General features: G+C 38.1%; 2 long non-coding RNA genes across 3 annotated transcripts in view; one reads left to right on the forward strand and one right to left on the reverse strand.

The window, feature by feature from the left end:
- LOC110542629 (uncharacterized) overlaps positions 1 to 10,495 on the forward strand; it is a 106,883-nt gene extending 96,388 nt beyond the window's left edge. Inside the window, exon 9 of the long non-coding RNA XR_009592449.1 lies at positions 10,031 to 10,495. This is a non-coding gene — a long non-coding RNA (uncharacterized LOC110542629). The remainder of the gene's footprint in view (positions 1 to 10,030) is intronic.
- LOC132654744 (uncharacterized) overlaps positions 1 to 23,380 on the reverse strand; it is a 229,602-nt gene that overhangs the window by 143,545 nt on the left and 62,677 nt on the right. The gene's annotated exons all lie outside the window — the stretch shown is intronic.

The raw sequence follows: 23,380 nt of genomic DNA on the forward strand, positions 1-23,380 counted from the left end.
GTGAAGAAAAAATTTTTTAAAGTACTCCCTTTTATTCTTATTTACCTACCTTAAGATTTTATTTAGATATGTTAATAATTTTTATATGGTTAATATCTATTCAGTATATTTTCCTTTGTCATCCTTTTTATTCCTAACTTGTTGACCTCATATTGCTATAGCTGAGGTTTTCTCAAGTAGTGTTACTTACTTTTGCTTGTGAAAATTACACACTTATATTTACTATTATTATAGTATACATTCTGCTCACTCTTATTATTGGTGTAGCTGGACCTTTCTGCCATCTTATTGCCTGCTTGCTGTGTATTTTCATTTATGATTCCTTTTCCTTTAACAAAGGTCTAAAAGGAAATCATGCAGACGTGTAAGTTTTTCTTATTTTATTTCTTTATCCTATCCCTTTAGAATGTATTGGTATAATTTCTATGCCTCCATACATAGTTATACTAAAATTTTAATATTAAAATTCTGTTAGAAATTTCTTTCTTTGCTTACTTTTCCAATAAGAGACCTTATAACTTTTGTCTCTATGAATGAGTCCCATTTCACATTTCACACCTCTGTTGTGTAGAATTTCATATCCCAAAAATTTTTATTTCAAAATATAAACATTGTATATACTCGTTATAAACATGGTTTTATATTCTTGCTTGCATTTACACACAAAGTCTTTTTTTCGTCATTTAATCTCATTTCATACTTTATCCAGGAAATATGTTATTTCTAATTATATCTGTCCTTTCCTTGTACATTAAGTGAATTTGGAATATTTGTATTCATATCCTTCACCTTCACCTTGGAAGAGTGATAAAAACATCAGATTACTTTCACTCCTCACTATAAAAATATTCTATTGATTTTATTGGTGTGTAGATTCATTTCTGTGTGACTTTTAAATATCTCTCCTTTTGGTATTCTGTTGCAAAACCAAGATGCATTAAAGTATCAATTTCACTTTCGTTTTTTATCTGTTTAAGGTTTATTTATGAATCTTAGAGAGAAGGATCCATGCCTTTAATAAATTCTAAAAAATGTAAACCTTTATCTCTTTAAGTAATTTATCTTTCATTGTCATAATTCTTGTCTTTGGGAAGCATTATCAAATTCATTTGATACATTCTCATTACATGTTTTTTTATTTCTTTATAAAATATTTGTTATCTGTACTGAATATACTAATTTTTATATCATCTATGTTACAATCTCTCTCATTCACCATAGTTTATCTCTTTCTGTATTTTACTTTTGGTTGTGAATTTATATACCCAAACATTCACTGCAAAATTTTCATCTAGCCTTCTTCAGAACATTTCTGTTTTTCTACCTATGTTATTTTACAGTGCTATTTTACAGTCCTTTCTGTTTCGTTTTACTGAAGAGTCTTATGCATACCATATTTTGTTTGCTAAATCAACACAATTGGTAAAAATCTGAACTCCAAACCAATGTGGTTAGACTTTCTTGGTGGAAATGTTTTTGGTGTCAGTTTGCTCACTGTTTGCACCAGCCAACACATACACACTACTTTGTCTTTTACCTTCATCCGCAGAACATTTTCTGATGTTGTCTGTGAGTTCTACCTTACCTTATTGTTTTTTCTTTTCTTTTCCACTGTAATAAAAAAGAATATATATCATTTTTTCTCCCCTTCTCTTTGCCTGAACCCAAGAGTAGTCTTGTGGGAAAGCTTTCTGTTTTGATTCATTCTGTAGAGAAAATTATGTATTTCAGTTCTATTTCCCAATCAGTTTCCTAGCTCTTTGTTTTTTAACTATCAAGGAAGCCCTTATATTACAGTGATCACATTTTAAGTGGTTCATTTCATTTTATCCATAGAAACGGACTTTGTGTAATGGGCACTTAGGGCAGTGCTCTGCCGTATTGCTCGAAAGAAAAACTCAAAAAATTAACCCCAACTTCATTTTTGACAAGAGTTCCTCAGAGAATAATTTTAATTTTCAGAAAGCTGTAAATGCTTCTGTAATGTTATTTTATTGAAACATTAATATAAGAATATGGCCAGCACACTTCTCCAATTGGAAAACGTATTGGGATTTCTTCTGTGGCCTGCTATTGTTCCATCTGGTAAAGGTGTCAAGAAATTATATTAATAATAAGTAAATAAGTAAATCTATCATGGTCTATGTCTTATTTATTTTATATAAATAATTACTCCTCGAAAGTTTGAATATTGACAACATATCTAAATGGTCACTTGACCTTGTTTCTTCCCAACCTTTCTCTCTCTGTTTTTGCTAGGTATGTATTAACTACCCAGCATTCGCCTGCGAGAGCTTGGTTCCATATGTCATGACTGTGGGTGAATGCTTCATCTTTCAGTTACAAACTCAGCTTTGGAATTGTATTTCGGTAGACACTGACAGTCTTGCTTTCTATCTAGCCGTAGTTTTGTTGAGATTATCTTTTATATTTTACCTTTTCGTTATTTTGTTTGTGTGTCATGAATATTTAGATCTTTAGAGCGGTGCAATTGTAATATTTTTGTGCTGCAGTGGGCTGAAGTTTCTTTTCGCTTGTGGATGTAAGTGAAAGGCTCAATCATCCAAACAGCACAGGATTTCATGCTCTGTTTGTTGTGTACTGTTTCTTTCTATCTCTAGTTCCCTATATGGGCATTTTCTTTGTTTGGTTTCTATAGTAATTTATAAGCCACACAATGTTTTGTGCCTACGAGGATTACATAAACATTAGCATTCTTTCATTAATAAATGTTGGTTGCCGACAATTTCAGATATGTGTACAATAAATTTTGCTTACTCTCTCAGCCCCAACCATTCTTATTTCCCTTCCATCTATACCAGCTCTGTTTTTCTCCTAGCACATCACTTTTCATATTCATTATTCTTTCTTTTGATCTGCGTTTTACAGAGTTTAACTGGGTCTTAATGCCTGACCCGGGCTTGTAACTATCCACTGGAGTCTTGTGGACTCACTATGGTTACATAACTGAGTAACTAGACTTCCCCCGGTCCCAGAATCTCTTAGTTGCCAATAGATCTGCAGTGAGTGAACCCCATAAGCTGTTTCCCCTTCATATCTGTCTGGTAGAGTGTCCAACTCATGTAGACCCAGTGTCAGTAGGTACCGAAACTCTGGGTTTATGACAAATTTATTGTAATGTAAACTTCACCTGAGGTATTCGCATCCGTGTAGAAATGATATCTTTTAACTTCCCTTATAACAACTGAGGAACAAGAAAAGTTTTACTTTCTTTCTTCTGGCCACAAACTGACCTCACTTCTTAGAACTTGTGCGTTGGGAGGGCTGGAGATAAATACTTTCCTCTGGACTTGAAGAGGCTGGTGAACTCATGAACTCACAGCATCTGTGTTGCATGCCCAAGACTGTCTTAGGTAGGTAGTGTGTAAACATTCTAGGATAGATGGAGAATGGTCACATGAGCTACCACCTCTACCTAAGAAACTGCTCTCAGTTGATGGCTGCTAAGGGAAGGAAAGTCAGTTTTCTTTTAGGGTATCATTCCTGGTAGGTTGTGTATGTAATCAACATTAATTGGACCCTGTGAGTTATACATAAAACAAAAGAGAACATGAGTTGGGAGGAGGATGTTGCGACTCAGTTAACATAAAACAGAAAGATAACATGAATGAAGAGGAGGACTCAGGAGGAGTTGGAGGGAGTAGGGAGTGGGGTATGAATATGATTGAAAAGCGTTGTATGCATGTATTAAACTCTCAAAAAAATAACTAAGAATAATGTATTTTTAAATATAGTGTGTTTGGAAGGCTGTGGCCTCTCTGGACTACATAGTGTATTTCAAGCCAGCCCTGTCTCATAAAAACGTGGCTGACTGCAATATTCTGGATCGTTGGATCTAGACTAGCAATAATACATATGGTATGTTCCCTCTAACGAAATTATATTTTATATTTACAAGAAGAAAATCCAGGTATTTATTAACTAAAACAAATAGTTCAAGTAATAGTTTCATTTTTACTGTCTCTCTTTATTCTCTCCATAGCTTCCTCATTTTTGTGATGTGTATCTTAATTAATCGCTTATTCAACTGGCAAACTGCATCCTTTGAAAGTGAATGTAGGTAGTGTGTTTTCTTAGCTTTTACATGTAAGAAAGGTCCTCCCATGGAAAAAGAACATTATTAAAAATTCGGGGCATACAAGACTTTTCAATGGTTAATATATTTTCTCAAAAACAAAACCCTTTCTCCTCAGATGCATACATGGGGGAACACTTATGCTGCTACATTTAAATAATTATGGCTACTAGAAACAAGTATTACATTCAGTTTTCTCTAGATAAATAATGAGAGCAGAGATAGAACCTTACATACTTCAAACAAAAATTTGCCTTTCTTACATTTCTTCCACATTATTCTTCAAGAAAGAAGAAAGCCGATAGCAGAGAGAAGGCAGGGCTCCAGAGAACCCTCCCTTGTCGGGAGCCAGCTCCATCTTGCCCCTTCTTCGCATGACTTGAGCAACCAAGCCAGAACTAATCTGCAGCTCTCTACCTCTCTAACAGAGTCCAAAACACTATGTTCAAAAATGAGACAATCAAATTGCGTGTCTTCATAAAGATGGTAAAGGTACTCGTCTTTCATAAGGAAACACGTTCTATTCTGTAAGTCATCTATGTTTGCAAAGTTATTTATATTTCAGAATATTTTCGTAGAAAACTTTGTGCGGATCAGGCCCTGCAGACTCGGTGCCAACATCACTAAACAAATGGCGGCGTAAAAGCTGTTTTCGCACAAACCCGTGCAGCACAAGTCACGTTGCTCTGCTTGCACTTAATGACGAGCACTCACGCACCGTGGCTTTCGAGGCGGTCTGCCTTCGTGAAGGATAGTTAACAAAGCTTGCCTGAGAAGCTCATGCATTTAAGATGCAGTGATGATAGCGTTACTCTGCACAGCAAGGCTGTCTTCTGTAGGTCTGAGCTGAATGTAGTTTTTAACACCAATGTTTTCCACAATTTGGGATCACTGGATCTTGTGCTCAGGTTATGTCCCAATGCCCAGATTAGATTATTGTGGATAGGCTGGTATTATCAGTGACTGAGTTCTACTTTATTATGACTACATCTTTTCCCATGGGTCAGCACCCTCTCCCTACCCGCGCTCCGAGACTTTCAGATGCTACAATTCCAGTCCAGAGATGGGGTGACACCCCGCTGATGCTGGAGACCCCACCTTCACACGGTGCTTCCTACCAGGGGCATGCTGGCTTTCTACCATCCGTGATGACTGGCTCATTGGCTTCATCCAGCGTCAGTGCGGGCCACCCATATCCTCTCAACTGCTTTCCTAGATACTCTGATTCTTCAGTGTGCAACAGCATGATCTGGTGCTTCATATTTGAGTGTGCATTATTTTCCCCTCTGAGGTCTGCTTGCTGTCTTTTCTGAGCAGACACTCACCCAAAATAATGTTAGTAATTCGTGCTTCCAAGGTATCCGTGATTGGCTGAATAAATGCCTACACACCAGGGGCTGGGTAGAGTGAGGTAGGTGTGGCCAGAGTTCGCAGGCTTTGAGAAGAGGAGGATCATGGGAAGAGAAAAAGAGGTACTGGAGGAGAAAGAAGGACGCCACCATGAAATAGGTAACAGATCACATGGTCAGAGAGGGCTGCTCCGATGATCCGGCATGGATGGAGAAAAGCAGCCAGATGAGAAACATGCGCAAGTATTTATGGATTATGGATGGGAAGTAGCTCAGATAGGAATTATTAGCGCAATTGGCAAGGATGTGGGACAGAGTGGTAATGAGGTAATTTAGGGGGTTAATATCTGCTCAGCCCAAGTGAAATAAAGCATATTAAAATCTAACAGATGTCTGTGTCTTTCATTGATATGGTAGCAATTTAAATAATAACCACCATAATAATTACAGGCTTTTAATAATAAACATTATTGGTCATTTTTCATTTTCTTCAGCATCGGTGGGCCTCTATGTTCCCAAGAATCTACATTCCTAAGTTCTGACTGTTTCTATCATCCACCAGAGTGTGTCATATTTATTTTTAGCAAAACTTAAATAATCCTCAACTGATTAGAATTGCTTTATGTTAGGCTAAAATGTTTTCAGGCAAAAAAAATTATTTGTGACGTTCTTTATTAATTTATTTTACATTTATTCATTGTGTGGGGTGGGGTTACACGCTGCACTGTGTATGTGGAGGTCAGAGGGCGCTTCAGCAGCTTCTTCTTCCTTCGACCATGTGGATGCTGGGAATAGACCTCACTTCAGCAAGCTTAGCAGCATGCACTTTTACCCACTAAGCAATGTTGGGGGCCCAAAGGGGAGACTTTTGAGCTCATTTACGTCATCTGATAAAAAAAAAATCCCTATTGCCTAAAATTAAGATGGTCCCTATTCTACACCATACAATGTTGGCTCTCTTTCAAGTGTTAATAATTGACCTTTCTGTTTTGACACCAACTTTGGCTATGTAACCTGCCTGGTCCCAATACAGGGTCCTCATTCCTATTGCTAACCCATGACATGCTTATAAAACTCAAGAAGGATAAAATATTTTGGAAATTCACTCTCAATACATACTTTCAAAAGTATGGATTGAAAATTTCTGATATAGATCTGGTCAAAAAAATCTGGATCTCATTATAAGCAAAATGGTTTTTTCCTGTAATAGTTTCTTTAGTCTCTTGAATTTAAACATAGTTTGTTTTGCTTACATAATAATTGTCCACATAGTTCCTTATCACTAAACATGAGTCTAATGATTATTTGAAATCAGAAGTTCTAAGCATTCTGCATGTCCTACCTCACTCCATTTCATATCAGATCTTCAAACCCTGTGGTCATCTTTTAGTAGATGAGAAAAACTGAGATTCAGTTTATTAATGCATGGGACAATTGGACTTTCATGTACGCATTCTAAATTAGTGAGGGGAATCTCAATAATCACTATAAAAATGTTGAATTATAATGAGAAAATGTGCTGTGAAGAATGTTTTGTTTAAATAAATAGTATTGAACATACTGTTTTAAAAATTGCAGAACCAAAATTATTAGCCACATTAACCCTCATTACAAATTATATTTCCATTTTTAATAAATAAGCTGAGGTGTAAAAATTAAGTAACATGTCTAATATAATTTGGTAAGTAGAGGAGTTAAATTTTAACTTTCAGCAGACGAGTTCCAGGGTTCATATTGCTGTCACTGTGCTGAAAAGGAAAGCAGGGGAGCACAGGCAAGCCTATGCTCAGCAGTCACCAGGAGAGATATTTCTTCATATGCCTTCATAGCCTTGAGAGTTCTGAATTTTGCATGTGGCTCATCTCATTAAGAGTAACTATGCTTTATGCACTTTTGCTCAGGCTTTTAAAAATGTATCACAAAAGATGAAAACCACAGACTCCAAGGCAAGTCAAAATGAATGCTTGCAGCACTCTCTCCTTTGGGAGGGATGTTTTCTAAGGAATGCATTATTTATTTGTGAGATTGTGACAAAGCTGGGACACTTGAGTGAAACATATTCATCGAATTATTAAATCTGAAGTAAAAAGCAGAAAAGCAAAACATCAGAAATTTCTGCAAAACATTTAAACACTAGCTTTATTATTATCTGATTTCACATATCCTCAGAATTAATGAATAGTTGTTTATTTTTAAATAAGTAAAATATACCCTACTGGTGCAATGCAGTTAGAAATGGCATTGGAAATCTGTCTTAATGGTTTTGTGTGTGTGTGTGTGTGTGTGTGTGTGTGTATGTGTGTGTGTTTGTTTGTTTGTGTTTTCTTGTTCTTCCTAAGGACTGTTTCTTTATTAGTCATGGGCTGCCCTCAATGGGAGGCAGCACATGTCTGCATTAGAGCACAGCATGCCCCAAATCACACAAACCAGCTGTTGCTGAAGGTATGACCAGGTAATGGCGGAACAATGAGTGTTGAAGAGACTTCAAAGAGCCTACATACTACAGGCCTGACTTGCCTACTCTTGGGTATCAGTAATTGCAAATAGCGAGACAACTGACCCTGGGAAACAATCTCAGTAAAGTCGGAGGCCTGCTGATTTTGTTTGTGGCTGGCAGAACATATTATTCTTAGGTTCCTAAGCTGGAAGGTAAATAAATGAATTCATTTGGCTCCTAGAAGATTAGCATCAACTGAGCCATTACGTACACCTTTATTGGAAAGAATACCTGTGCTTTGTGCAGAAAAATTCAAAACAGAAAGCTTACGTATTTCATATTTTCCATCATTTGAAAATTGCCTTTATTTGCCCACATAGTGAGCTACGTGTAATTATTACGCAGATATGCCAATATCAAGGGAATGCTTTGTCTGAAATGCTGACAGTCGGGCGGGTCTTCAGGAAAACATTTTGTGTAAGTATCGCACATGTGTAAGCAGTTTCAGGAGAATGAGAGTTTAAAGAAAGGGAAGAAGGATGACTCCGTCAACACTGACTTGGGATGAATTTGTTTCACCACTACTCATTATTCATAATCCCTTTTTCTACTGAGATAACGTTCTGGAAATTGCAGTGAAATTCCACTGAATTCAACTCAGTTAAAATAGCTGGCTTTTGCTGAGCATGATGGGAAGGAGTGGGCCAGCCTGAAGCTGTGTGAAGCTGTGGAAGACAATGTCAACCCAGCAGCTCAGTGTCTGGATCGGCTCCCAGGTCTCACTCATCTGCTCTGTGACCTTGGGTATTTGCTTAACCTCCGTACGCAACAATTTTCACAGCCACAAAACAAGACTGATGGCATTACCGTGTGAAAGAAACCTCTGTACACTGAATAGTGGAATGAAGAAGCAGTAGGCAAACGGAATTCTTTCACAAGCTGCCCCTCCCTAGAGTTGTGCCACTAAGGTAAGTGTTCTTATCGCAATAGATAGGAGACAGGAAGAAATTCTTGGGGATAGTGCACACATTTTCATACTGTGGTGACAGTAGCATGATGCATGCAGAAGTTTATATGAGGAGAAATGGAGGGTAGGAGGGAGGCAGGGAGGGGTAAAGGTAGACAGGGACAGAGAGAGACAGAGAAAGAGAGACACAGAGAGAGAGACCCAGGAAGCTACAAGTAAATGACAACAAAATTTTAATTTGCAAGGTGCTTAGCAATTGAAGAAGCCTGGTACTGGGAGGTACAGGGCTCTCAGTTATGGAATACATCCAGCTCTGCCTGCAGGAAGAAGTTGGATAATTTCCTTCCTCATTCCATGTGCACATAATATTTCTGGAAAATTTTTGAAACATTTGATTCTCCATGGAAGAAAGTGAAATTGCAGATGATGGGAGGAAGCCACCTTAGAATATAATAGTCACTGTATTTGCCATACATGTATTAAGTTCACATCACCAAATATGAAAAAGCCTCTTAACTCTAGAACCTCAGGACTCCTCTTACATATTTGCTAATAAAGCCTGGACAGACAAGTGAATGTATTAAAATAAATAAATACGGAATGGAAGAGATGTGGCAAGCCCTCAACTTGGGCTTGCAGAAAAAAAATTATATATATATATATATAATTATATTATATATATATATATGGATAAGGATCATCAATTTGCAGACTAAAATTATACATGAAAAAAACAGTATCTAAAAGAAATATGAGGAGAAAATACTTTTGAAGCAAGAGATTCATCAGTATAAAAAATGAAATTGTGTAACAAAAATGTCAGAAATACGCAAACTAAAAAAATGAAATTAAAATCATATAAAAATAGTCGATTACATAAAAACTGTTAACCAAAATGTGATGTGACATGTGTAACAGGAGAAGATCTTAGACGCTGTCTGTCTGAAAACCCTGATGGAACCCAATAGCAGGAAATTGAATGGATTGGGTTTTTAATTGTCAAGCATAAAATTTATAAAGTTGCCTCTTCCGTCATCTTTCTTTCTTTAAAATCAATAGATTTGGAAGCTCCCTCTGGTGGTTGAAGAAAATATAATTTTACATAAGACACATCGTTTTAAATAAAATAAAATGCAATTGAAATGAATTTCCCTAGTATGTGAAAGTCTCTTCTTTTGCAGGAAGCGATACTCACTGCGGACAGCAAAAGCAGTGGTGGTGACAACGATATGATGGAGTCTATTCAGTTCTGACTCATACTAACTGCGACAAACATAGATGAGATGACTGAAAACAACGTGGCAAAAATAAACAAGGAAGAGAGCAGTTAAAGATAAACTTGGGGTCTTTCCTGAGACTGCTATTCTAACCAAGGACTATGCATGGAGATAACCTAAGACCCCTGCACAGATGTAGCCCATGGCAGTTCAGTATCCAAGTGGGTTCCATTGTAATAGGAAAAGGGACTGTCTCTGACATGAACTGATTGGCCTGCTTCTTAATTACCTCCCCCTGAGGGGGAAGCAGCATTACCAGGCCACAGAAGAAGACAATGCAGCCACTCCTGATGAGACCTAATTGACTAGGATCAGAAGGAAGGAAAAGAAGTCCTCCCCTATCAGTGGACTTGGGGAGGGGCATGCAGGCAGAGGGTGGAGGAAGGGAGGGATTGGGATGGGAAGAAGGAGGGAACCACGGGGGGGGGGGAGATACAAAGTGAGTAAAGTGTAATTAATAAAGAAAAATAAAAAAATTAAAAACAATAAACTTTTTAAACTGGACTAAATTTAAAAAAAATGAAATTGAGAAAAAAACTTCTGAGGCTCACAAGCACGACAAAATCCATGGCCTCAAGAACAATAAAGAGACTAGCTACATTTTCATTACTATAGTCAATATGATTTATGGTATTTATTATATATAATTTCTTCTGTTACTGTGTAGCAAAGATAGAATTTGTTTTAAAGAGAAATCACCCATGAGGGTCTCTTTAATGAGAATTTTTATATGTACATCATTCTTTCCAAAGTAAAAGGATTCTTTCCCATAAGAGAATGGCTCTTGCTTTGGCTCATTCTCAGACCTTTTCTCTTTTCCATAAAAAGTGGTGGACTCTTACACGACTGGTTCCCATAGGCAAGTGGAGTTAAGTCTTTGTCCCCAAAACATTGAGAAGATCTGAATGGTCTCTGATGATGGAATGAAGGAACATCAGAAATCCCTACCACTATCAGGGCTGTTTATCAAGTCTGTTTTCTCTGCTGATTTAAAAACAGAGTTAAATGTAGACAATGTGGTAACTAGTTATTACCCACTTGACACAAACCTAAACATGCATGGGAAGAAGAAATATCAATTGAAAGACTGACTCCATCAAATGAGCCTGTGGCTATGTCCATGAAACATTTTCATGGTTGATAAGTGATTTAGAATGTCCCAGCCCACTAAACACAGTGTCATCCCTGGGCCAGCAGATATGAATTATATAACAAATGTATCCAGGGGAACAAGGCAATAAGCAACATTCCTCCATGGTCTCTTCTTCAGTTCCTGCTTCAGGCTCTTGCTTTGAGTTCATGCCTCAGTTTCCCTCAATGATGGACTGTAACATGTAAGCAAAAATAAATCCTGTCTTCCCCGTGTTGGTTTCAGTCAGTGTTTTGTTTTGTTTTGTTTTGTTTTGTTTTGTTTTTTAATAGTAACTGAAAGCATACTAGAATAGACAGTGTCCTCAAGGCAGAGTTGGTAGGACAGTGGATTTTATTTTCAGAAACTCTTCAAAAGAGTACAGAGTCTAGTAGCTCTGTCCAGTAGTCACCAAATATTTCATGATTTTTTTTCATCCATCAGATTAACTGAGGGACATTATAAAGAAAATGAGTTACACTTATCTCCTCCTCTGTTCCTCACTGAAATCAATTTTGATTGTTATACATAAATAACTACAAATTTTTAAAAAGGAAAGTTTTCTTCTTTAGGAAAATTATTATTTCAGATTTTTAGGATAAACCTTCAGAGTCTGAGCATTCTCAGAAACCATCAAACAATCATAAAAAGAAAATATAACTGGCTCTGACTTCTGCCCTCATGTACCTACTATCATGCAGATCCAAAGGTATCTGCGTACATACTCATTCTTATATAGCCAAGGCTACTTTAGAGGCAAACACAGAAAGAGAGTGAGAAAGAGAGAGAGAGAGAGAGAGAGAGAGAGAGAGAGAGAGAGAGAGAGAGAGAGATTGTCCCAAAAGTCAAGTCATGTAAACTGGGATCCTTCTTCTTTGGAATGTTCCCCTAGCTATTAATGGAGTGCTGTGATAAAAGTCTTCAAAAGTATTCATTGAGCTGTTTATTACATAATCTGGGGGAAGGTGATGTTGAGAAATAACTCAGACACTGAAAGTTGCCAAGCTTTAAAAGGCCAGGCAGCAGATAACACGAATCTATGCTCCAAGAAGTTATCTTCATATTTCTGTCCTCCTATACGTACGGTGTTTGCTTTGCAAACATTGCTTTAGAGCAATGTTCCAAAGAGACGAAAAGACAATCTCTTATCAACCAGCTTTAAGATGTGGTTCAGATTAGACATGGTTTGCCCCAAATTTGTAAAAATAAAGTTAAAAAAATAATTACAGAAGTGCCTCTGTGTCCTTTTTAATGCATGTATTATAAAGCATATGAATCAATAAATATGTTATGATATGTATATATGTTATATATATATTAATTACTGCCTTTACATAATTGGCCATTCTTTCATGTCTGTATAATGGCATGTTGATGGATATCACTAGAGCTCTATTCTGTTTGCATAGATTAGTCATCTAAGAAATATTTAAAAAAAAAAAGCTAAAGAGATAGCTCAGTGGTTAAGAGCACTTGCTCTTTGTGCAGAAGATCTGGTTCGGTTCCCAGCACTTACTCAGGTGGCTCACAACTCCTTATCAGTCCAGTTTCAGGGATCGATCTCTCTCTCTCTCTCTCTCTCTCTCTCTCTCTCTCTCTCTCTCTCTCTTCCTCCCTCCCTCACACACACATACAAACACACACACACAGGTGTTCTCACAGATACTAAAACTTGATAAATATATTTAAAAAACAAAAAATACCTAAGCCTCACACAGAGACTCTGACAACAATACTTTACAGTGAATCCAGTTCCCGATACGTACAAGGATCTAAGCAGTCAGCTGAAAACTCAAGGTAAGCAGTCACGGAGTACCTCGCTTTATCTCATCTCTGTGTTTTCTTCTTATGCCCCTCTCTTTGTCGCCCAGCATTGCAGTCGAGGAGACATTACCATTTCTCTCATTCACTAACACCTTGGTTAATGGAGCAAGATTAAATAGTGGCAAAAAAGTAAAAATAGACAAGGTTACCCAATATCAGCCCCAGTCCCTAGGACTTTAATGACGGTTCCTATCTGAAACCTCTGATTTTTGGTCTGTGATGAGAGTATTTGCAAAAGGATGTATTCCTGCAATTTCTTTTCCTATCCTAATGTCTGCTGTGGAGACACTCAAGTAAAACATCTGTATTTAACTGGATCCGGTCTTGAGTTTTTCAGAACCCTGCAATGGTTGCTGTACAATAGCACTGTATACAGTGCCAGGAAGGATGTAGTGACAGCCCAAGCTTTAGATGAAGTCTCTCTATATAGGACATGATTGCTTGCTGAAAAGCTGATTCTTACTCTTCCCTTCTACCTAGTTCTACTTAATTGCTAGTTGTCAATCAGGACGTGAAGGCTTTCTGGACTCTAGTTTCCTGCGTCTGACTCCAGAGAAGACATTTGTCTCTTGTCAGTCTCTTCAGTTGTATATCTAGTCCTTACAAAGGAATCTTATCTCAAGGTTTGTCTCTCTAGGAATCACTGATGACCTAAGCCTCAACTTTCCAACTGCAGTCTGAAATAAGCCATCAAGGACCCACATGGAGGGATGTAGGCAGAACTGTTTAGTATTCACACTTTCTGAACAGGGACTAAGACACACTATGGCAGTTACTCCTATTACAGCTTGGTGGCCTTCTACTGGGCCAGTGTTGACACAAGGACAGTGTTCCTAGACCAGATTCTGACTCAGACCCCATTTTTTTATCACAATCTCAGCAGGCTCAACTCCAAAATCCTAGTAGAAATGTGTATACCCAAGGATATAACTCCAAGTTCTTTCCACAAAAACAAAACCATTGAAATCAAGTGCGAAAAAAATATCCTATAAACTATGAGCCCCATACCTTCCCCTGCATCAAGTCTGTGCCTGTGCCTGCAGACTGTTGATGAATTCCTGTGAGACGTAGGTGCCAGAACTCATGCCCCTCAGCGCTAGTGTCCTGCATGCTTGCTAAATCAGCATGGCTGGCTTCCTTCCAGCTTTTACCATTCGTGTCCTCTAGACCTGTTTACCCAAGCTGACCCTAACGCTTGTTGAGGCACAGCCAAAGCAGCTAAGAACCTCATAAGACTGTTGGTAGCAGTCCTGAGGCCATGATACTAGATAAAAGTCCACAGAGAGTACTGAGGCCCGTACTCCAGAGCCATTCTGCTCTTCTAGATCTCTGGGCCTCTGACAGTTTCCTTTTAATAATCAATTACATATATAAATTGTTTTCTTCCCTCTCACTTTACTATATCCACCTACAAGAAGGCTGAAAGGCCTTGACTCATCTGTTTAGAAATTTCTTCCACTAAATGGCCCAGCTCACTAACCTTAAGCTCCTCCTTCCACAACACCTTCAAGCATGGGCACGATTCAGCCAAGCCCTTTGCTACACTGTAGAAAGAATGGCTTTTATGGAGGTTTCCAATACCTGTTCCCATTTCTGGTAGATAGCATCAAAATAGGCATCATTGGTCATATTTCTTCCAGCATTACTTAATATCTAAGGAAGTTTAGCCTTTCCCTGTGGTTGTTCTTCTTGTCTATGACACTGACAGAATTTCCCTTAATGAGATATACTGTAAATAAAAGACCTTTAATAAAGACATTTAATAAAGAAAAGACCTTTTCTTTTAAAAAAAATTATTTGGTTAGTCATCTCAAGCATGGGCATGATGCTATTCACTTCCTATCACCCACCCACCTCTAATTCCTCCCATGTCCCCTGTAACTTCTTCTCAAATTTAGTGCATCTTCCTCAGTAACTGTTACACACAACACACACAGAGAGAGAAAGAGAGACAGAGACAGACAGAAAGAGAGAAAGAGCGAGAGAGAGAGAGCCCCCTGAGCTCCTTTGGAGCCACTCTTATGTACTTGTGTTTAGGGCTGACCACTTGAAATTGAATAACTTATCAGAAAGCATATTCGTAGAAAAGACTGACTCCCCCTCTTTCACCTCATCTAGGTATGAAGCCTTGTGACATTTCCCCTACCCATGTTCACACTGTGGACTGGTACTGCCATTATGCAAGTCTTGCTCAGGCCTCCATGTTGTTGAAATCCCATGGGTGCAGTTTCCCTTCACGTTTACAAGACACTGTCTCACAGCAGGTAGTCCTTGGGTCCATCCTGGTCCTCTGGCTATTGCATTCATTCTATCCTCTTTTCCAGGATGTTCTGTGATAGATATAAGGGATCAGGGCAAAAGAACGTCCTTTTAGACAAGCAAAAGAGTGGAGCGTATACTGTTCTAGAGAACCTGACTTCATAATGACAAACCTACTGTTTGTGATGATGGAATAAATCTGTTCATGTGTGCAGAGCCCTATCAGCCTAATCTCCTCACTAAGATTTCACCACTCAGCATTACTGAATTAGTAGTTAACGTTTAAGCTCTGAAAGCTATGAGAAAACATTCAACCCTTCAGCTCTTGCAGAGGCCCTGATTCAGTCCCCATCATGCATGCCTGGAGGTTTAAAACTACCTGTCACTCCACATCCATGGAATCTGACACACACTTCTTCGGGCATATGCATGCTTGTTGTTCACATGAACTCAAGAGTGCATGCATGCACACACAGACACACAAAAATAATATTTTATTTAAATTTGGGGATATCAGAAAACAACACCATGAGACTCAATGCATCCATATATTACAATGGTTCTTTTAAAACTGTTGATCTATCAATTTCATTGTAGGAAAATGAATTAAAAAAAGAAAAACAAACAGTGCCTTAATGAATTCTCTTTCGGTTGTTTTGTTTTGAGAGACGGTCTCACTTTATAGACCTGGCTTGCCTGGTGCTCACTGTGTAGACCAGGCTGGTATCCAACTGACAGAGATCTGTCTGCCTCTGCTTCCCCAGTGCTGTGATTAAAGGCTCATGCCAGCATTCCCAGCCCTCTGGTGTACTCATGCAGTTATCCTACTGTTTACTACTAGGTAAATGTATTGTTTCCACTCACTGTTCTTCACATATGGAAGATCCTGAATCAAATAATGTTCTTCTACATTGCATGCAAGGTAGAAGTGTTTGCTAAGGGAGAGAGAGAAGGGAGCAGGAAAGGGGGAGGGACTGATTGCATAACTAACTTTGTTATGCTGGGATATGTGCAGAGGATCTCCTCACTACTTTTCACTGCTTTGCCTACAAAGGCAAAATGATGCTGCTTCATCAGTCTTCCAGGGTCTGTTCTAATAACTTATTGTTCACCTGTAATGCTGTAGAGAGCACACTAAAGGTGCTGGATTCAAAATGACCTGTAAAACATTGCACATTATGATTGTCTTGTAAAACTGTAAATTTTTTTTATATGTGTAAGTTGGTGATGTTGAAAGTGAGTGATCCTGACATGAATCTGTTCTGGGGCACTTACTTTGATAAATTCCTCATCAGAGGGAAGCTATCTTGTCATTCAGACACCAAGTCCTCACAAATGTTTTGCTCACTGGAGTTCATATGAAAGAAATAAAAAAGTGACTTCTTATGAAAACTGTCTGTCACTGCTTCTCAGAAATCAAATAGATAAAACCCAGAAGAAATGCAACTGAGAAAGAAGCATTTGTCAGTACTGAAGCTATTAAACACTACCAACAATATATTGCAAATTTTGGCATGCGTTATTATCAAATAGAGATCGTTGGGGAAAAAATTAAAAATATGTACAACCTTCTTTCCTAAAAATATTCAGTTACTAATGAAGTAAAGCAAGGTCTTTCAATTCCAAAAACAGGAGTGTTAATGGGGGGGGGGGTGGCAGGGTAGAAAGGTAGACATGGGAAAGAGGGGTCTTTGCCATGTACTGTCTCTGCCCAAGACAAAAAACATGAAAGTGTGAACAAACTCTCTTCAGCAGGCCTTAGTCTGTTGTCAGTGTTTGTTCAGCAGACCTACTCTTTTTACATAATTAATAATGCATATTATTTTTATAAATTGAATTGATCATCTTTGCTTTCCTCCCTCCTTTCTTTTTTCCTTTGCCCTCTCACCCTCCCCTCTTCTCTCTCTGTCTCTCTCTCTTTCCCTCTTTCTGTCTCTCTCCCTCTCCCCCTTCTTCTCTCTCCCTCTCTCTTCTGAGACAAGGTCTCGCTTTGTAGGCAAAACTAGAACTGTAAATGTACTCCACTTTGGCCCTGAACTGTGGATCCTACTGTCTCCAGTGTCAGGATTACTAGCATCTGCCAACACAGACAGATACATGTTTCTTTAAAGCTACAGATTTTCTCCCACATGAGATTGGCAAAGGTATCACCATAGTCTAGGGCGAGAAAATCTCACAAACGTAAACAGCTGGGTTGTGCAACTTGCAGGAGGAGAAAACCTAGATCACCAGAGCATCTAGTCCCGGGGCATTTCTTCTGCTTGGCTTTTTACCTCTCTAGATAATGTAGGCGAATAATCCAGGATCAATCCAGAGCAAACAATCTCCCCTCAGCCTGCCAACTTACCCATTCTAAACCTCACACAACACGCTAGAACTGAAATATACTACATTACACGTATGGGGCAGAAAGAGGCAAAAATAAGGATTGTCTTGGGCACATTCCATTCCCTTTTTTCCTCAGGTGCAGCATAACTGAATTATATTTAATTTTGAGGAATGTATTCAAATGGTAGACCTGAAAACCAAATAAAGACCCATAAACAACCTATTTACGCTACTGGGGGAATAAAATGCTATTCCACAGTCTGTATTCTAAGAGAAGAAAAAAGTTCACTTAAAAACATGACAGAAATCACACAAAAGAGATTTAGCATACTCATGGAAGGGAAGAACATTCTAAAGAAAAATCATAGTGCTAAGAGAATTGTAAATCTACAAGGAATTCTCTTCACCTTCAAGTTCTCAGTGAGGTGTTGTCTTAACATAAGGTGTCTCCGCTTCCCATGCTTATACATTCAAAAATACATATAAATATGAGTTTCAAGAATCAAATAGTGACAAAACAAATCAACAATAAAAGAAAACATGGAAAAAAAAGAAAACATGGGCAAAGCTATCATTTAACAACTCAGTGTTAGAGGAAAATTCTTTCAGACTTTAAAGAAGAGTTGTTTCATTGAGCTTAGAGGCAAAGGGAAAATATGTTTGATAAAGTTATGTAAGCCTAAGGCAAATCTTAAACAAAATGAGATGTGTGTGTATGTATGTATGTATATAATATATATATATATATATATATATATATATATATATATATATAATAGATGTAAAACTCAAAGCCACAGGCCCACCTCAACATACCTTTAACAGCAAACATGAGGACCAAAATGCAAACATTTGCCATCCATGACTTACTGAAATTTTGTGATATGATCAACTTTCAGGATGAAAAAATAGTTTGATGCTGGAAAGTTGTTAATACGCATTCAAAAGAAAAAATCCAGAGAAAAGAACTCTGCAGTCAACATAAGTACTAAAAATCCACCCAAAAAATCTATTTTACATTTTCCTTAACTTCTAAATTAAATATTTGGTTTTTAAATCTTTGAATAAGAATCCATAAAAAAATTACCTCAACAATAGCACTACATTGCTCTAGAAATGTTGAAGAAATCATTGAAAAATGTTTTTTAAGAAGACGGCGGTGTCCAAGATGGTGGCAACGAGCACGTACGATATCTGAGGGGCACAGGATCCAAAACTCCAAAATGGCTGAGTGGAGGGGCAGCTGAAGCCAGAACATTGACATTGAGGGTTCCTGGGCAAGAGACCACCAGTGAGCTGGGACAGTTTGGATCCAGGTCATCCATGGATATCTCCAGGGACTGGGAGTGGTGAATATTCAAATCCCCTGTATTTCCTCTTGCCCCAAGCACAGGCATCCCTGCTCAGCAGAGGCAGCAGTGGTTTCCCCAAGCAAAAGCCTCCACACTCCATGACTGAGACAGCAAAAGCAGCAGCGATCTCCTATGCTTTCATTGGTCTCTGCAGGCCCAAATCAGACAGTAGAGAACGGGAGGAACCCCTGTGCTTTCCAATTAGGCATGCAAGCTAGTGAGTGTGCCTTCAAGTGAGTGCATGCAGAGCCCCAGATCCAAGGTACCCTCTACCTTAGTAGCCAGACATCAGATCCCTCCCTCCCATAGCCCCACTGTGGGCAACATAGGGATCCTTAGGACAGTAGTCTCAACATTGAAGCCCCTGTTCTGTGGATCTACTAGTGTAGTCCAGGCAAACAATTCCTGGAGCTAAGTTGGTGCAACCCAGATAGATCTGAATACCTGGAGGACAGTATGCCAAGCCTGTGGACCGCGGAGGCATTCAGGGTACCTGATCATGCACATTTTGCCCACGAACTGCACAAGCACCCCCACGTGTGCTTATGCTCCACCCTCTAGCCTCCACCCTCACAGTCTAGCTCCCAGTCCTTCAGGGCACACTTTCATGCTCACTTCCACTCATGCACACTTGTGCCTGCAAACTTCCTCCCTTAGCTACAGCTAAAACACCAACATCCATTCTTGAACCAGTGATCCTCTCTCATCTTCCTAAAGAATACTTCAGACACCAGAAACAGACAGACCCAGTCTGAAGTACAGACTCCAAGAACAAACCGTAAAGGTTACAGACAAGCGGATGGCTAGAGGTCAGCATAAGAACACATCCAACAAAACTCAGGGCATTGTGGCTTCACCAGCAACACCAAAAATCAAAGGATATTTTAATTCAATGGAAACACAGGAAAATTATCTCAAATCTATACTTAGGGGCACATAAAAAGGAAACAAACAAAGCTCTCAAAGAAATACAGGCAAATACAGCCAAACAAATAGAGGCACAAGTAGAGGCATATAGAAAGGAAACAAACAAAAAAAATAGAAACTATCATGGAAAGACAAGAATCCACATTCAAACAGATGAAGGAAATGGTGCAAGACATGAAAACAGAATTAGAAACAAAGAAAAACCTGGAGCTGGAGAACTTGAAAAAAGATCAGGAACTACAAAAGTAAGCATTGCCAACAGAATACAAGAGATGGAAGAGAGGATATCAGGCACTGAAGATACACTTGCAGAAATTGATACATCTCTCAAAGAAATCAGAAAAGTTCTAAACATAAAACATCCAAGAAATTAAGGACACCATGAAAAGACAAAATCTAATAATAATAGGAACAGACAAAAAAGAAGATTCCAGGATCCAAGGTCCATAAAATATTTTCAAGAAAATCATAGAAGAAAATTTCCCAATTTAAAGAAAGAGATATCCATAAACATACAAGAAGCCTACAGAACACCAAATAGACTAGACCAGAAAAGAAACTCCTCATGTCACATAATAGTCAAAACACTAAATCTACTGAACAAAAAAAATATATATATATATTAAAAACAGCAAGAGAAAAAGGCCACGTAAAATATAAAGGTAGACCTATCAGAATCACACCAGACTTCTCAACAGAAACTATGAAAGCTGGAAGGCTCAGCAGATGTCATGTAGACACTAAGAGACTACAGATGTCTACCCAGACTACTACACAGCAAAGCTCTCAGTCAACATAGATGGAGAAAACAACATATTCCATGACAAAAATAAACTTAAACAATATCTACACAGCAACCCAGCCATACAGAGGATACTAGAAGGAAACGCCAATCCAATGAAAACAACTGTGCCAAAAAGAAAAAAACCCACAAGATGTTGAAAACTTCACAACAAAAAAGTTAAAAGAAAACAAGCAGAGAATAAAAGTAACAGGACCAACTGCACAATAAAAGGAACTAACTAACAAAAGCCTATATGCCACAAAATTTGAAAATCTAAATGAAATGGCTAATTTTCTTGATAGATTCCATTTACCAAAATTAAATCAAGATTAGGTAAATAGATTAAATAGTCCTATATCCCCCACAGAAATAGAAGCAGTCATCAAAAGTCTCCCTTCCAAAAAAAGTTCAGGGCAAGATGGTTTCAGCACAGAATTCTACCAGACATTCAAAGAAGAGCTAACTTAAATTCTCTTCAAATTAGAAACAAAATAGAAACAAAAGGAACATTACAAAAACTTATTCTATGAGACCACAGTCACCTTGATACCTAAACTACACAAAGACTCAACAAAAAGGAAAATATCAGACCTATCTCTCTTATGAACATTGATGCAAAAATACTTGCAAACCAAATCCAAGAACACATAAAAGATATCATCCACCATGACCAAGTGGTGACCTTCAGCATGACCTTCAGCAAAGTGGCTGGTTACAAAATTAACTCAAAAAAATCAGTAGCTCTCCTGTATACAAAAGACAAGAGGACTGATAAAGAAATTAAGGAAAATACACCCTTCACAATAGCCACTAATAACATAAAGTACCTTGGTGTTACTCTAACAAAGCAAGTGAAAGACCTGTTTGAAAAGAAGTCAAGTCTATGAAGAAAGAAATAGAAGATAACAGAAGATGGGAAGATCTCCCATGCTCATGGATTTTTAGGATTAACATAGTGAAAATGGCCATCCTGGCAAAAGCAATCTACAGATTCAATGCAATTCCCATCAAAATACCAACACAATTCTTTACATACATTGAAAGAACAATTCTCAGTTTCATATGGAAGAACAAAAAAAAAATCCATTATTCCTGAAACAACCCTGTATGACAACAGATTGTCTAGAGGTATCTCCGTCCTTGATCTCAAGCTGTACTACAGAGCAATAGTAATAAAAACTGCATGATATTGGCATAAAAACAGAATGGTGGATCAATGGAACCGAATAGAAGACCCAGAAATAAACTCAAACACTTAAGAATACTTGAATTTTGACAAAGAAGCCAAAACCATACGATGGACAAAAGACAACATCTTCAACAAATGGTGCTGTCTAATTGGATGTCTACATGCAGAAAAATGAAAATAGCTACATATTTATCATCCTGCACAAAACTAAAGTCCAACTGGATCAAAGACCTCAATATAAAACCAGACACACTAAACCTCTTGGAAGAAACAGTGGGGAAGAGCCTTGAACTCATTGGCACAGGAGACAACTTCCTAAACAGAACACCAACAGCACAGGCTTTAAGACCAACAATCAATAAATGGGACCTCATGAAACTGAAAAGCTTCTATAAAGCGAAGGACATGGTCATCAGAACAAAACGACAACCTACAGATTGGGAAAAGATCCTCACCAATCCTATATATGACAGAGGGCTAAATACCCAAAATATATAAAGAACTTAAGAAGTTAAACACCAACAAACCAAGTTATCTAACTAAAAAATGGAGTACAGAACTAAACATAGAATTCTCAATAGGGGAATATCGGAAGACAGAGAAAAACTTAAAGAAATGCTCAACATCCTTAGCCATCAGGGAGATACAAAAAAAAAAAAAAAAAAAAAAAAAAAAACCAACACTGAGTTTCCACCTTACACATATCAAAATGGCTAAGAACAAAAACTCAAGTGATAACAAATACTGGAGAGGATGTGGAGAAAGAGGAATCCTCCTCCATTGGTAGTAGAAATGTAAACTTGTAAAACCACTTTGGAAATCAATCTGGCACTTTCTCAGACAATTAGGAATAGTGCTTCCTCAAGATCCAGCTATAGCACTCCTAGGCATATATCGAAAATATGCTCAAGTATACAACAATAACATTGGCTCAACCATGTTTATACCTGCTTTATTTTGGAAGAGAGAATCTGGAAACAACCCAGAAGTCCCTCAACTGAGAAATGGATGCAGTAATTGTGGTACATTTACACAATGGAATACTACTCAGCAATTAAAAACAAGGAAATCATGAAATTTGCAGGAAATTGGTGGGAACTTGTGAGATATCCCAGAAGCAGAAAAGCACACATAGTATATACTCACATATAAAAGAATATTAGACATATAATATAGGATAAACATACTAGAATCTGTACACCTAAAGAAGCTAAGCAAGAAGAAGGACTCTTGGTAAGTTGATCAACCCTCACTCAGAAAGGCAAACAGGATGGACATCAGAAGAGGAAAAAACAGGGAACAGGACAGGAACCTACCACAAAGGGCCTCTAAAAGACACTACTCAGTAGGTTATTAAAGCAGATGGTGAGACTCATAGCCAAACTTTGGGCAGAGTGCAGGGAATCTTATGAAAGAAGGAGAAGATGAAAGACCTGGAGGGGACAGGAGCTCTGCAAGGAGA

This window comes from Meriones unguiculatus, chromosome 6, assembly GCF_030254825.1.
Source record: "Meriones unguiculatus strain TT.TT164.6M chromosome 6, Bangor_MerUng_6.1, whole genome shotgun sequence".
In the NCBI taxonomy this organism is placed as follows: domain Eukaryota; kingdom Metazoa; phylum Chordata; class Mammalia; order Rodentia; family Muridae; genus Meriones; species Meriones unguiculatus.